The sequence below is a fragment of the Hyla sarda genome, chromosome 2, assembly GCF_029499605.1.
Source record: "Hyla sarda isolate aHylSar1 chromosome 2, aHylSar1.hap1, whole genome shotgun sequence".
In the NCBI taxonomy this organism is placed as follows: Eukaryota; Metazoa; Chordata; class Amphibia; order Anura; family Hylidae; genus Hyla; species Hyla sarda.
This window is the reverse complement of record NC_079190.1, coordinates 505,784,400-505,796,439: the sequence shown is the minus strand read 5'-3', so window position 1 is coordinate 505,796,439 and position 12,040 is coordinate 505,784,400. Positions and strand designations below refer to the sequence as shown.

The 12,040-nt window shown below is 32.7% G+C and overlaps 1 protein-coding gene across 1 annotated transcript in view; it reads left to right on the top strand.

Annotated features, from left to right (window-relative positions):
* Window positions 1-4,956: 4,956 nt before the first annotated feature.
* LOC130357271 (galactosylgalactosylxylosylprotein 3-beta-glucuronosyltransferase 1-like) overlaps window positions 4,957-12,040 on the top strand; it is a gene marked incomplete in the record, with an annotated part of 202,076 nt that continues 194,992 nt past the window's right edge. The window contains 1 exon segment of the mRNA XM_056559901.1: window positions 4,957-5,433.

Sequence of the window (12,040 nt, the reverse complement as noted above, 5' to 3'; positions counted from 1 at the left end):
TATCCTATGGTCCATGTAGCTGCTGTAGAGCATATCTCTAAAATGTTAACAGAGCAAAGGCAATATGGCTGTTCCCATAATAATCTACAAATAGTTAAATGAAATAAATTACAATCAGAAAATAGAAAAACTGAAAAAAAATCTAGGCAATACCGTCACTTTAACTATTGAGTTGACAAAAGTTGGTCATATTTCAGACCAGTGTTTCCCAACCAGTGTACCTCCAGTTGTTGTAAAACTACAACTCCCAGCATGCCCCGACAGCCTTTGGCTATCGGGGCATGCTAAGAGTTGTAGTTTTTCAACAGCTGGAGGTACACTGGTTGGGAAACACTGTTTTAGACACTAAAAGGTTTGGATAAAGCAGGGTAACTATACGTCTCATTGAGTACAGAATGAGAGGTTCTGTATAGCTACCCTGCTTTATCCAAACCTTTTAGCTTTGATCTTTCCTTTGCTATCTATTTTAGGTCTTAGGAATCCATGTTCGGTAAAGGAACTATTGCAAAGGCTTTCCCAGATATATTGAAGCATCCCAGAACATGCCTTCTAATTCGTAGGCATCTTCTTTCTTAAACCACAACACCAAGGAGGCTCTTCTGTAAGAGGGGGAGTTTGGAATATCCCAATTCACGCATTCTTCTAATGGTTGGATGAAGGATCATCTGACTTTGTTGTATTATATGTAAAATGTTCTATACTGTTGTTTAAATTGGACTTTTGTATGTTACAGATGGAAATCTGTGCATCGGATGCCTGGGGTGCTACAGCTGAGATTGTAGGGGTCCCCAGTGGTGGGACCCCCGCGATCAAACATCTTATGGGATAAAATGTCTAGAGGTGGAGTACCCCTTTAATACTTGGTGGGCCGAACCCTTTGCACTTGGTCCAGTCAGTGTAGGTGTGGTGAAGTGTAAGGGTTAACATTACTATTATATGAATGATGCCTTGGTCACATGATCCTCTTAAATATTTGTGGGAGAAGCTCCCAGTCAAACCTAGTAGTGCCAGTCAAGGCCTTGCTTTTGCCAGAGCCGCAAATCCCAGCCCTGCTCTTGCTATGCATACATTAAAGGGGTAGTTCGCCCCTAGACATCTTATCCCCTATCGTGGCGGCCGTCACACCCCCTCCCATAGACTTGCATTAAGGGGACGGGCTGTGACATCACGAGAGGCGGAGCCGTGATGTCACGATGCTCCGACCCCTGTATTGGCCGTCATTACGCACAGAGCATACTCGCTCTGTGCAGTAATGACAGAGTGGTGCTGCAGCCGAGATTGCGGGGGTCCCCAGCAGTGGGACCCCCAAAATCAGACATCTTATCCCCTATCCTTTGGATAAGGGATAAGATGTCTAGAGGGGGAGTACCCCTTTAAGGTCATATGTGTTCCCACTAGGTAAAATCATGTACTACAATTGAGTCACTGTTCCTTTTCCTGAACACGTTGTGAGGATAAAGTGCTCAAGATTTTCATCTCCTTTTCGTCAGAGAGAATAACAAGGCTGAACAAGGGCCCCTCTGCAATACACTAAACTCTTCAGTGGCCTCCGGTCAGAGTTAGTGCTTGGCAGTGATAGGGATGACCCTTATGTTTCTAATGACTGATCAATATACTAATATTAATATGCCATTGCTGCTGGAAAAATATATCTGTTCCCTTACCCTTTAACCCAGATACATCAGAATGCTAAAAGCTATTGCTGAATATTGCAGAAGAGCTTGCTTTCCTTAATTCAAAACATTTCATCTTATCGCTTTGCCTGTAACTAAGACTAGAGCCTTGAGATGGAGACTATGGATACAAGACGTCTAACCATTGCACTTCGTGAAAAAATGCAGAAATCTTAAGCTAGAGGACTTGCAAGATAAAGACTTATGCTACGCCACAAATGACTAATCAGCATATAGAATGATGCATAGTTTTAGCCTTCAACCCATATACTCAGAATGCTATCTACTCGTGACTCCGAACAGAGGCCCTGAGTCGACTCCATGCAGGAGTAGAAAGACTAAACATCTGATGAGCAGAGAACTTTTGCCAAGAAATTAATGGACACTAGATATGCTAATATATGCGGACACAATACTTGAACAACCAATCAAACTGTAACATATTAATTGTGATGTCATAATCAACCCTCCCTAAACCTCCTTCTTTGCACAATGTTAAAACCAAATTTACTTCCTGTAATAAAGGAGAACTCTCTGGGATACCGAGAAGGGAACTTATACCAACCTGGCCTGGTGTGAATTCTCTTATGTCGACGCTCGGAAATTAGTAAGTACAGCGGTAGTCACTCATAGATTAAGGCCGCACATTAACAAATCCTTAACAGCGGCTGCCATATCATGGAACATCCCAACCAGTGTGTATCTGGCTGTTGTGCTTGTGTCCATGTACACAACAGAATTTCCAAGCAGAATTCCGCAATGGAATTCCACTTGGAAATTCCGGTGCAGCAGAGTCTCATTGTTGTCAACGACATTCCGCTGAATCCAAACTATCCCATCCTCATCGTCCATCACCCCCCCCCCCCCCCCACCAATAAATTCCATGATTTTTTTAATGACCAAACATCGGAATTAAGCCGATTTTTTAACCCTTTCCAGCCCATCTTCTGCTCTGCTGAAAGCTCTCTAAGTAGCATCCCCTCACACCGTTGCCTGTAATGCGCCCTGGCTTTGGCAGACGACGCTTTCGGATTCGTCAGCAGCCAGTCGGAGATATTGCTGTATCGGGGGAAGACTTTTCTCGCAGCCGGCCATAATGACAGTGTTGATGAATGCCTTTCAGTCACAAGGACTTTGATCAATCCTTCGACGTGATGCTTCAAGATGAGGAAAATAAATAAAATAAATGAATAAAAAGATAGTAAATAAATAAATAATATAATTAAAATGAATTAATGAATAAATACATAAATATATAAAATAAATACACAAATAAAACAATAAAAGAAATAAATGCATACATAAATAAATAAATGAATAGTGAATAAATAAAAAACGAAATAAATGCATAAGCAAATCAAATATTTAAATAAAATGAATGAATAATAAATGATTAAAATAAATGAAATAAAATGAATGAATATTAATAAATAAATATTTTAGAAATTAATATTCATGATAAATAAAATAAATGAATAATGTATAACATTTTCCTATATAAATAAATAAGAAAAACATAAATACATAAACAAATAAATAAAATAATTAAATAAATAAATAAATAAATGCGTTAATATAGAAAGGAATAAATGAATTAAATAATTAAATAAAATGAAGAAATAAATACATAAATAAAATAAATACAAAATAAATACATAAATAAATACATAACTAAAGAAAGAAGTAAAATATTAAAATAAGATAATTATCTAAAAAAACATAAATAAATAAATAATAATTACATAAATTAAATAAATACATACATAAAATAAATACAAAATAAATAAATAAATAGATAAATAAAGAAATAAGTAAAATATTAAAATAAGATAATTATCTAAAAAAACATAAATAAATATTAATTACATAAATAAATAAATAATAAATACATAAGTAAAATAAATACAAAATAAATAAATAGATAAAAAAAGAATTAAAATATTAAAATAAGATAATCTAAAAAAACATAAATAAATAATAATTACATAAATAAAATAAATAAATAATAAATACATAAAATAAATACAAAATAAATAAATAGATAAATAAAAAAGAAGTAAAATATTAAAATAAGATAATTATCTAAAAAAACATAAATAAATAATAATTACATAAATTAAATAAATAATAAATACATACATAAAATAAATACAAAATAAATAAATAAATAGATAAATAAAGAAAGAAGTAAACTATTAAAATAAGATAATTATCTAAAAAAACATAAATAAATAAATAATAATTACATAAATTAAATAAATAATAAATACATACATAAAATAAATACAAAATAAATAAATAAATAAATAGATAAATAAAGAAATAAGTAAAATATTAAAATAAGATAATTATCTAAAAAAAACATAAATAAATATGAATTACATAAATAAATAAATAATAAATACATAAGTAAAATAAATACAAAATAAATAAATAGATAAAAAAGGAATTAAAATATTAAAATAAGATAATCTAAAAAAACATAAATAAATAATAATTACATAAATAAAATAAATAAATAATAAATACATAAAATAAATACAAAATAAATAAATAGATAAATAAAAAAGAAGTAAAATATTAAAATAAGATAATTATCTAAAAAAACATAAATAAATAAATAATAATTACACAAATAAAATAAATAATAAATACATGAGTAAAATAAATACAAAATAAATAAATAAATAAATTAAAGAAGTAAAATATTAAAATAAGATACTTATCTAAAAAACATAAATAAATAATAATTACATAAATTAAATAAATAAATAATAAATACATAAATAAAATAAATACAAAATAAATAAGTAGATAAATAAAAAAAAGAAGTAAAATATTAAAATAAGATTATCTTAAAAAACTAAAATAAATAATAATCACATAAATAAAATAAATTAATAATAAATACATAAATAAATAGAGAAATAGTAACATAAAATAATTATAAAAATAAATAATAAAATACATAAATAATGAATATATAAATGAAATAAATAAAAAAATTGAGAAATAAAAAAATAATGATATAATTATATAAAATAAATAAATTGAGAAATAAAAAAATAATTAAATAATTATATAAAATAAATAAATATATAATAGATAGTAAATAAATAAATAAACAAAACAAAAAATAGCGCTGATAGCCACTACCACCATTTCACTCGCTCCCTATCTTGTCACCGCGTTGCATTAACCTGCAGCCTATCACAGCCCGGCACATCCTAATCTCCTCTAAATACCTCCCCGCCATTCAGATTTAAATGCAAGGTTTGTGCATTGTTCTCAGCGCTGCCTCCATCCCCAGACATGACACAAACCGGGAAGCAAGGAAGGGGATAAAAAAAAAAAAAAAGCCAGAACAATTTGATGCATTTTCTAGTCTTTGCAATTCTTAAGGTGGCGCAGTGATTCGCTTGCAATCATCCAGCAGATTGAGCAGTGATACCTTAAGGGGGGGGCGTCATTATTATTTATTTATTTTTAATTTTTTTTCCCGCACGCAGTCTGTGGTTCGGCTGCATTGTATAGGGGCTGAGGCATGGGATTCTCCGGACGGTGATTTGGAAGGAAGAATGCTGTAGGCTACCGAGAAGGGGGTCTGCCTCTCCGCCTGTCTGAGGGGCTCGAGGACCACTGACCGTTCGCTTATTGTATTTGTGCACGGCAGACGGCAGAAGCAAGAGGAATCTCCGGCACGTTCTTACCTTGTGGCTCGCGTTGTGCTGAAGACGATGAAGCAGACTCCTTCCGCCAGGTACGCTTGACCTCCTGTGTTAGGGCAGGCGTTGTTTTTTTTTTAGGGGTACAATAAGGGGGTCCTTCCTGTACCCAAATACCCAACCTTCATGTGATTGTCAGCTCTTCAGTCCAGCCCAACCAATGTGCCTCCAGCTGTTGCAAAACTACAACTCCCAGCATGGCCGGACAGCCATTGGCTGTCCTGCCATGCTGGGAGTTGTAGTTTTGTAACAGCTGGAGGCACACACCGGTCCAGCGAGTCTTCTTCTATACTCGCCGCATTATCACGATTACAGAACCTATGGAGAGAATAGGAGAATTTGGCTTTTTGGCTTTATTTTTCGGCTTCTTCTATCAGAATTGAGCATTTGGTGATGTTAATTCTTCTTAAAGACATAGTAGCACACCTTGGCATTGCATTAGGCTTCGGTTAGGATCCTGCAACACTGACACTTAGATTCCTGATTCTGTAATTGATGCCTGTGGTGAATATTGGGGTCTATGGGGTCTCACGGGGGATTTATGACAGTTTCTTTTTTTTTCCTGCAAAATGAATGACCCTGGTGAGTGCAATAGCAAATGATTAGGTAGAGCTATATATCACATGTGGTAGTGATATCTATATATACTGTGTAGATGTTGCACGCTCGTCGATTTCCATCTTTTAGATATTGATAGTCATGAGATAGATAAATAAGAGGTAGATGGATAGATAGATAGATAGATAGATAGATAGATATGAGATAGATAGATATGAGATAGATAGATAGATATGAGATAGATAGATAGATAGATATGAGATAGATAGATAGATATGAGATAGATAGATAGATAGATAGATAGATATGAGATAGATAGATATGAGATAGATAGATAGATAGATATGAGAGAGATAGATAGATAGATATGAGATAGATATGAGATAGATAGATATGAGATAGATATGAGAAAGATAGATATGAGATAGATATGAGATAGATAGATATGAGATAGATATGAGATAGATAGATAGATATATATGAGATAGATAGATATGAGATAGATAGATAGATAGATATGAGATAGATATTAGATAGATAGATATGAGATAGATATGAAACAGATAGATATGAGATAGATAGATATGAGATAGATAGATAGATAGATATGATATAGATAGATAGATAGATAGATAGATAGATAGATAGATAGATAGATATGAGATAGATAGATAGATAGATATGAAATAGATAGATAGATAGATATGAAATAGATATATAGATTGATATGAGATAGATAGATAGATTGACACGAGATAGATAGATAGATAGATAGATACATATGAGATAGAGATATATGAGATAGATATGAGATAGATAGATAGATATGAGATAGATAGATAGATATGAGATAGTAGATAGATATGAGATAGATAGATATGAGATAAATAGATAGATATGAGATAGATAGATAAATATGAGATAGATAGATATGAGATAGATATGAGATAGATAGACAGATATGAGATAGATATGAGATAGATAGATAGATAGATAGATATGAGATAGTTATGAGATAGATAGATATGAGATAGATAGATAGATAGATATGAGATAGATATGAGATAGATAGACATGAGATAGTTAGATATGAGATAGATATGAGATAGAGAGATAGATATGAGATAGATATGAGATAGATAGATATGATATAGATGGATAGATAGATAGATATGAGATAGATAGATAGATATGAGATAGATAAATAGATAGATAGATAGATATGAGATAGATATGACAGATAGACATGAGTTAGATAGATATGAGATAGATATGAGATAGAGTGATAGATATGAGATAGATAGACATGAGATAGATAGATATGAGATAGATAGATATGATATAGATGGATAGATAGATATGAGATAGATAGATACGAGATAGATGGATAGATAGATATGAGATAGATATGAGATAGATAGATATGAGATAGATAGATAGATATGAGATAGATAGATATGAGATAGATAGATAGATATGAGATAGATAGATAGATATGAGATAGATATGAGATAGATAGATATGATATAGATGGATAGATAGATATGAGATAGATATGAGATAGATAGATATGATATAGATGGATAGATAGATATGAGATAGATAGATATGAGATAGATATGAGATAGATAGATATGAGATAGATAGATAGATATGAGATAGATAGATATGAGATAGATAGATAGATATGAGATAGATATGAGATAGATATGAGATAGATAGATATGAGATAGATATGAGATAGATAGATATGAGATAGATAGATAGATATGAGATAGATAGATAAATAGATACTTTGTATCCAGTAGTGATATATACTCTACAGATATGCTCTTGTGCCCCTTGATTTTCCAGCAATTGAAAGTAAAATTCCACCCAAAAAAACAAAACTTGAATCCATGTCCTTGAGGGTCTTCCACCTTCTAACGCCCCCATCTTCTCCTCATCTATAGACACGTCCTTTACTATATGGGAATGCTTCTCTATAGACAATATCATTTCTTAAAGGGATATAGAATATTGGGGTATAAAGGGTGACAGATGGGACGGGGGGCTTTTTTTATGACATCCTTCCCATTCTCCATCCACCATTAGTGGAGAGTTCTAGTTGTTATAGGCTCCGGGTGTAACAATCTGTGGCGGATGAGAAGAATTGTCCTTATTCCCACCATGGCTGTCAGTGACAGGATGAGACGTCCTCCATGTGATCACTCAGGGGGTCTCACATACAGGGGGTCCCCCTTATGTCATGTTGGGGATCACATCTGTCATTTATAGGATCCCCATATAGGATTTTGTGATCCTCTTTACACCTCCTCAGTGTGAATGTGTCCCAATACTATCAATCATATCTAGGATCAGTGCAATGGGGGCTCAGCCCCACCGGGGTCTTATCATGATGGGATCCTGGGATGGTGGAAATTCTCTGGGGTCTTTGCTTTCATCTCACATCACTAGATTGTATGTAATTTATATGTGATAGAAGTGATGAGAGTAGATAGATAGATAGATAGATAGATAGATAGATATGAGATAGATAGATAGATAGATATGAGATATATAGATATGAGATAGATAGATATGAGATAGATAGATATGAGATAGATAGATAGATAGATAGATATGAGATAGATAAGAGATAGATAGATAGATATGAGATAGATAGATATGAGATAGATAGATAGATATGAGATAGATAGATATGAGATAGATAGATAGATATGAGATAGATAGATATGAGATAGATAGATAGATAGATAGATAGATAGATAGATATGGGATAGATAGATAGATAGATAGATATGAGATAGATAGATATCAGATAGATAGATATCAGATAGATAGATAGATAGATAGATAGGAGATAGATAGATAGATATGAGATAGATAGATAGATAGATAGATAGATAGATAGATAGGAGATAGATAGATATCAGATAGATAGATAGATAGATAGGAGATAGATAGATAGTTAATTAGATATGAGATAGATAGATATGAGATAGATGGATAGATATTAGATAGATATGAGATAGATAGATAGATATGAGATAGATACATATGAGATAGATAGATATGAGATAGATAGATAGATATGAGAGAGATAGATAGATAGATATGAGATAGATATGAGATAGATATGATATAGATAGATAGATAGATATGAGATAGATAGATAGATAGATAGGAGATAGATAGATATGAGATAGATAGATAGATAGATATGGGATAGATAGATATGGGATAGATAGATATGGGATAGATAGATAGATAGATATGAGATAGATAGATAGATAGATAGATAGATAGATATGAGATAGATATGAGATAGATATGAGATAGATAGATATGAGATAGATATGGGATAGATAGATATGGGATAGATAGATAGATAGATATGAGATAGATAGATAGATAGATATGAGATAGATATGGGATAGATAGATAGATATGAGATAGATAGATAGATAGATATGAGATAGATAGATAGATAGATATGAGATAGATAGATATGAGATAGATAGATACATAGATAGATAGATAGATAGATAGATAGATAGATATGGGATAGATAGATAGATAGATATGGGATAGATAGATAGATAGATAGATATGGGATAGATAGATAGATAGATAGATATGGGATAGATAGATAGATAGATATGAGATAGATAGATATGAGATAGATAGATAGATAGATAGATAGATATGGGATAGATAGATAGATAGATAGATAGATAGATAGATATGGGATAGATAGATAGATATGAGATAGATAGATAGATATGGGATAGATAGATGGATAGATAGATATGGGATAGATAGATAGATATGAGATAGATAGATAGATATGGGATAGATAGATGGATAGATAGATATGGGATAGATAGATAACTACCAGACAGATAGGAAATAGTTAAATATTCAATACCACATTCTAGCTCATAACCCAATATATTGTTCCACAATCCCTCCGCTCTGCAGTCACCTGTATTATGGATATGTGAACCCCCAGCACTTGTAGGACTACAATCCCCAGCATTACCTTCCGGGTAACAAACAGCTGCTTCACTTCATTAGGAGATCAGATTGTGAGCCCCAATGGGTCCTATGTGAGTGATGACCATCTCTGTACAACGCTCTGGTATATGTTACCATTATATATATATATATATGTATATATACAATAGTTTTTGTCTTTGCCGTAGCTGGAGTTTGTCTGAGAAACGTTTTACTAATATTTGCTTTAAAATAATAATAATAATAATAATAAAAACAATCAGCAAATGTTTATCTTAGGAAACCATTTAACTTTTTACTTCAATCACATTTAACTTTCTTCATTCTAATGGAAAGAAAAAAGAAAAAAAAACAACTATTTAACCCTTTCCACTCTGGGGAAAGCCTGGCTGTCACATGACTGTATAAGGAAAGAAAAGGGATACATAACAGGCGTCTACAATGTAGAGGCAATAAGCACAATAATCTTTTCCATTAGGTTAGTGTTTTCCAAACAGTGTGCCTCCAGCTGTTGCAAAACTACATCTCCCAGCATGCCCAGATAGCCGAAGGCTGTCCGGGCATGCTGGGAGATGTAGTTTTGCAACAGCTGGAGACACACTGCTTGGAAAACAATGCATTGAGGCTTCAGTTCAGACACTGCAGAATTTTCAGGCATGGATACATTATGAATATATGTAGCTTGTGCTGAGGATTCATTGTGCATTAAACCCTTAAAGGGGTACTCCACTGGAAAACATCCTTTTTTTTTTTCTTTTTTTTTTTTAATCAACTGGTGCCAGAAAGTTAAACAGATTTGTAAATTACTTATGTTAAAAAAAATCTTAATCCTTCCAGTACTTATCAGCTGCTGTATGATCCACAGGAAATTCTTTTCTTTTTTGAATTTCCTTTCTGTCTGACCACAGTGCTCTCTGCTGACACCTCTGTCCAAGTCAGGAACTGTCCACAGCAGGAGAGGTTTTCTATGAGGATTTGCTCCTAACTATGGACAGTTCCTAAAATGGACAGAGGTGTCAGCAGAGAGCACTGTGGTCAGACAGAAAGGAAATTCTAAAAAGAAAAGAACTTCCTGTGTATCATACAGCAGCTGATAAGTACTGGAAGGATTAAGATTTTTAACCCCTTAAGGACCGGAGGTTTTTCCGTTTTTGCATTTTCGTTTTTTGCTCCTTGCCTTTAAAAAATCATAACTCTTTCAAATTTACACCTAAAAATCCATATGATGGCTTATTTTTTGCGCCACCAATTCTACTTTGTAATGACGTCAGTCATTTTGCCCAAAAATCTATGGTGAAGCGGGAAAAAAAATCATTGTGCGACAAAATTGAAAAAAAAACGCTGTTTTGTAACTTTTGGGGGCTTCCGTTTCTACGTAGTACATTTTTCGGTAAAAATGACACCTGATATGTATTATGTAGGTCCATACGATTAAAATGATCCCCTACTTATATAGGTTTGATTTTGTCGGACTTCTGGAAAAAATCATAACTACATGCAGGAAAATTAATACGTTTAAAATTGTCATCTTCTGACCCCTATAACTTTTTTTATTTTTCCGTGTATGGGGCGGTATGAGCGCTCATTTTTTGCGCCGTGATCTGAAGTTTTTAACGGTACCATTTTTGTATTGATAGGACTTATTAATCACTTTTTATTCATTTTTAAATGACATAAAAAGTGACCAAAAATGCACTATTTTGGACTTTGGAATTTTTTTGCGCGCACGCCATTGACCCAGCGGTTAAATTAATGATATATTTTTATAATTCGGACATTTCCGCACGCGGTGATACCACATATGTTTATTTTTATTTTTATTTACACTGTGTTTTTTTTATTATTGGAAAAGGGGGGTGATTCAAACTTTTAATAGGGGAGGAGTTAAATGATCTTTATTCACTTTTTTTTTTCACTTTTTTTTTGCAGTGTTATAGGTCCCATAGGGACCTATAACACTGCACACACTGATCTCTTATACTGATCATTGTTATCCCATAGGGACCTATAACACTGCACACACTGATCTCTTATACTGATCATTGTTATCCCATAGGGACCTAT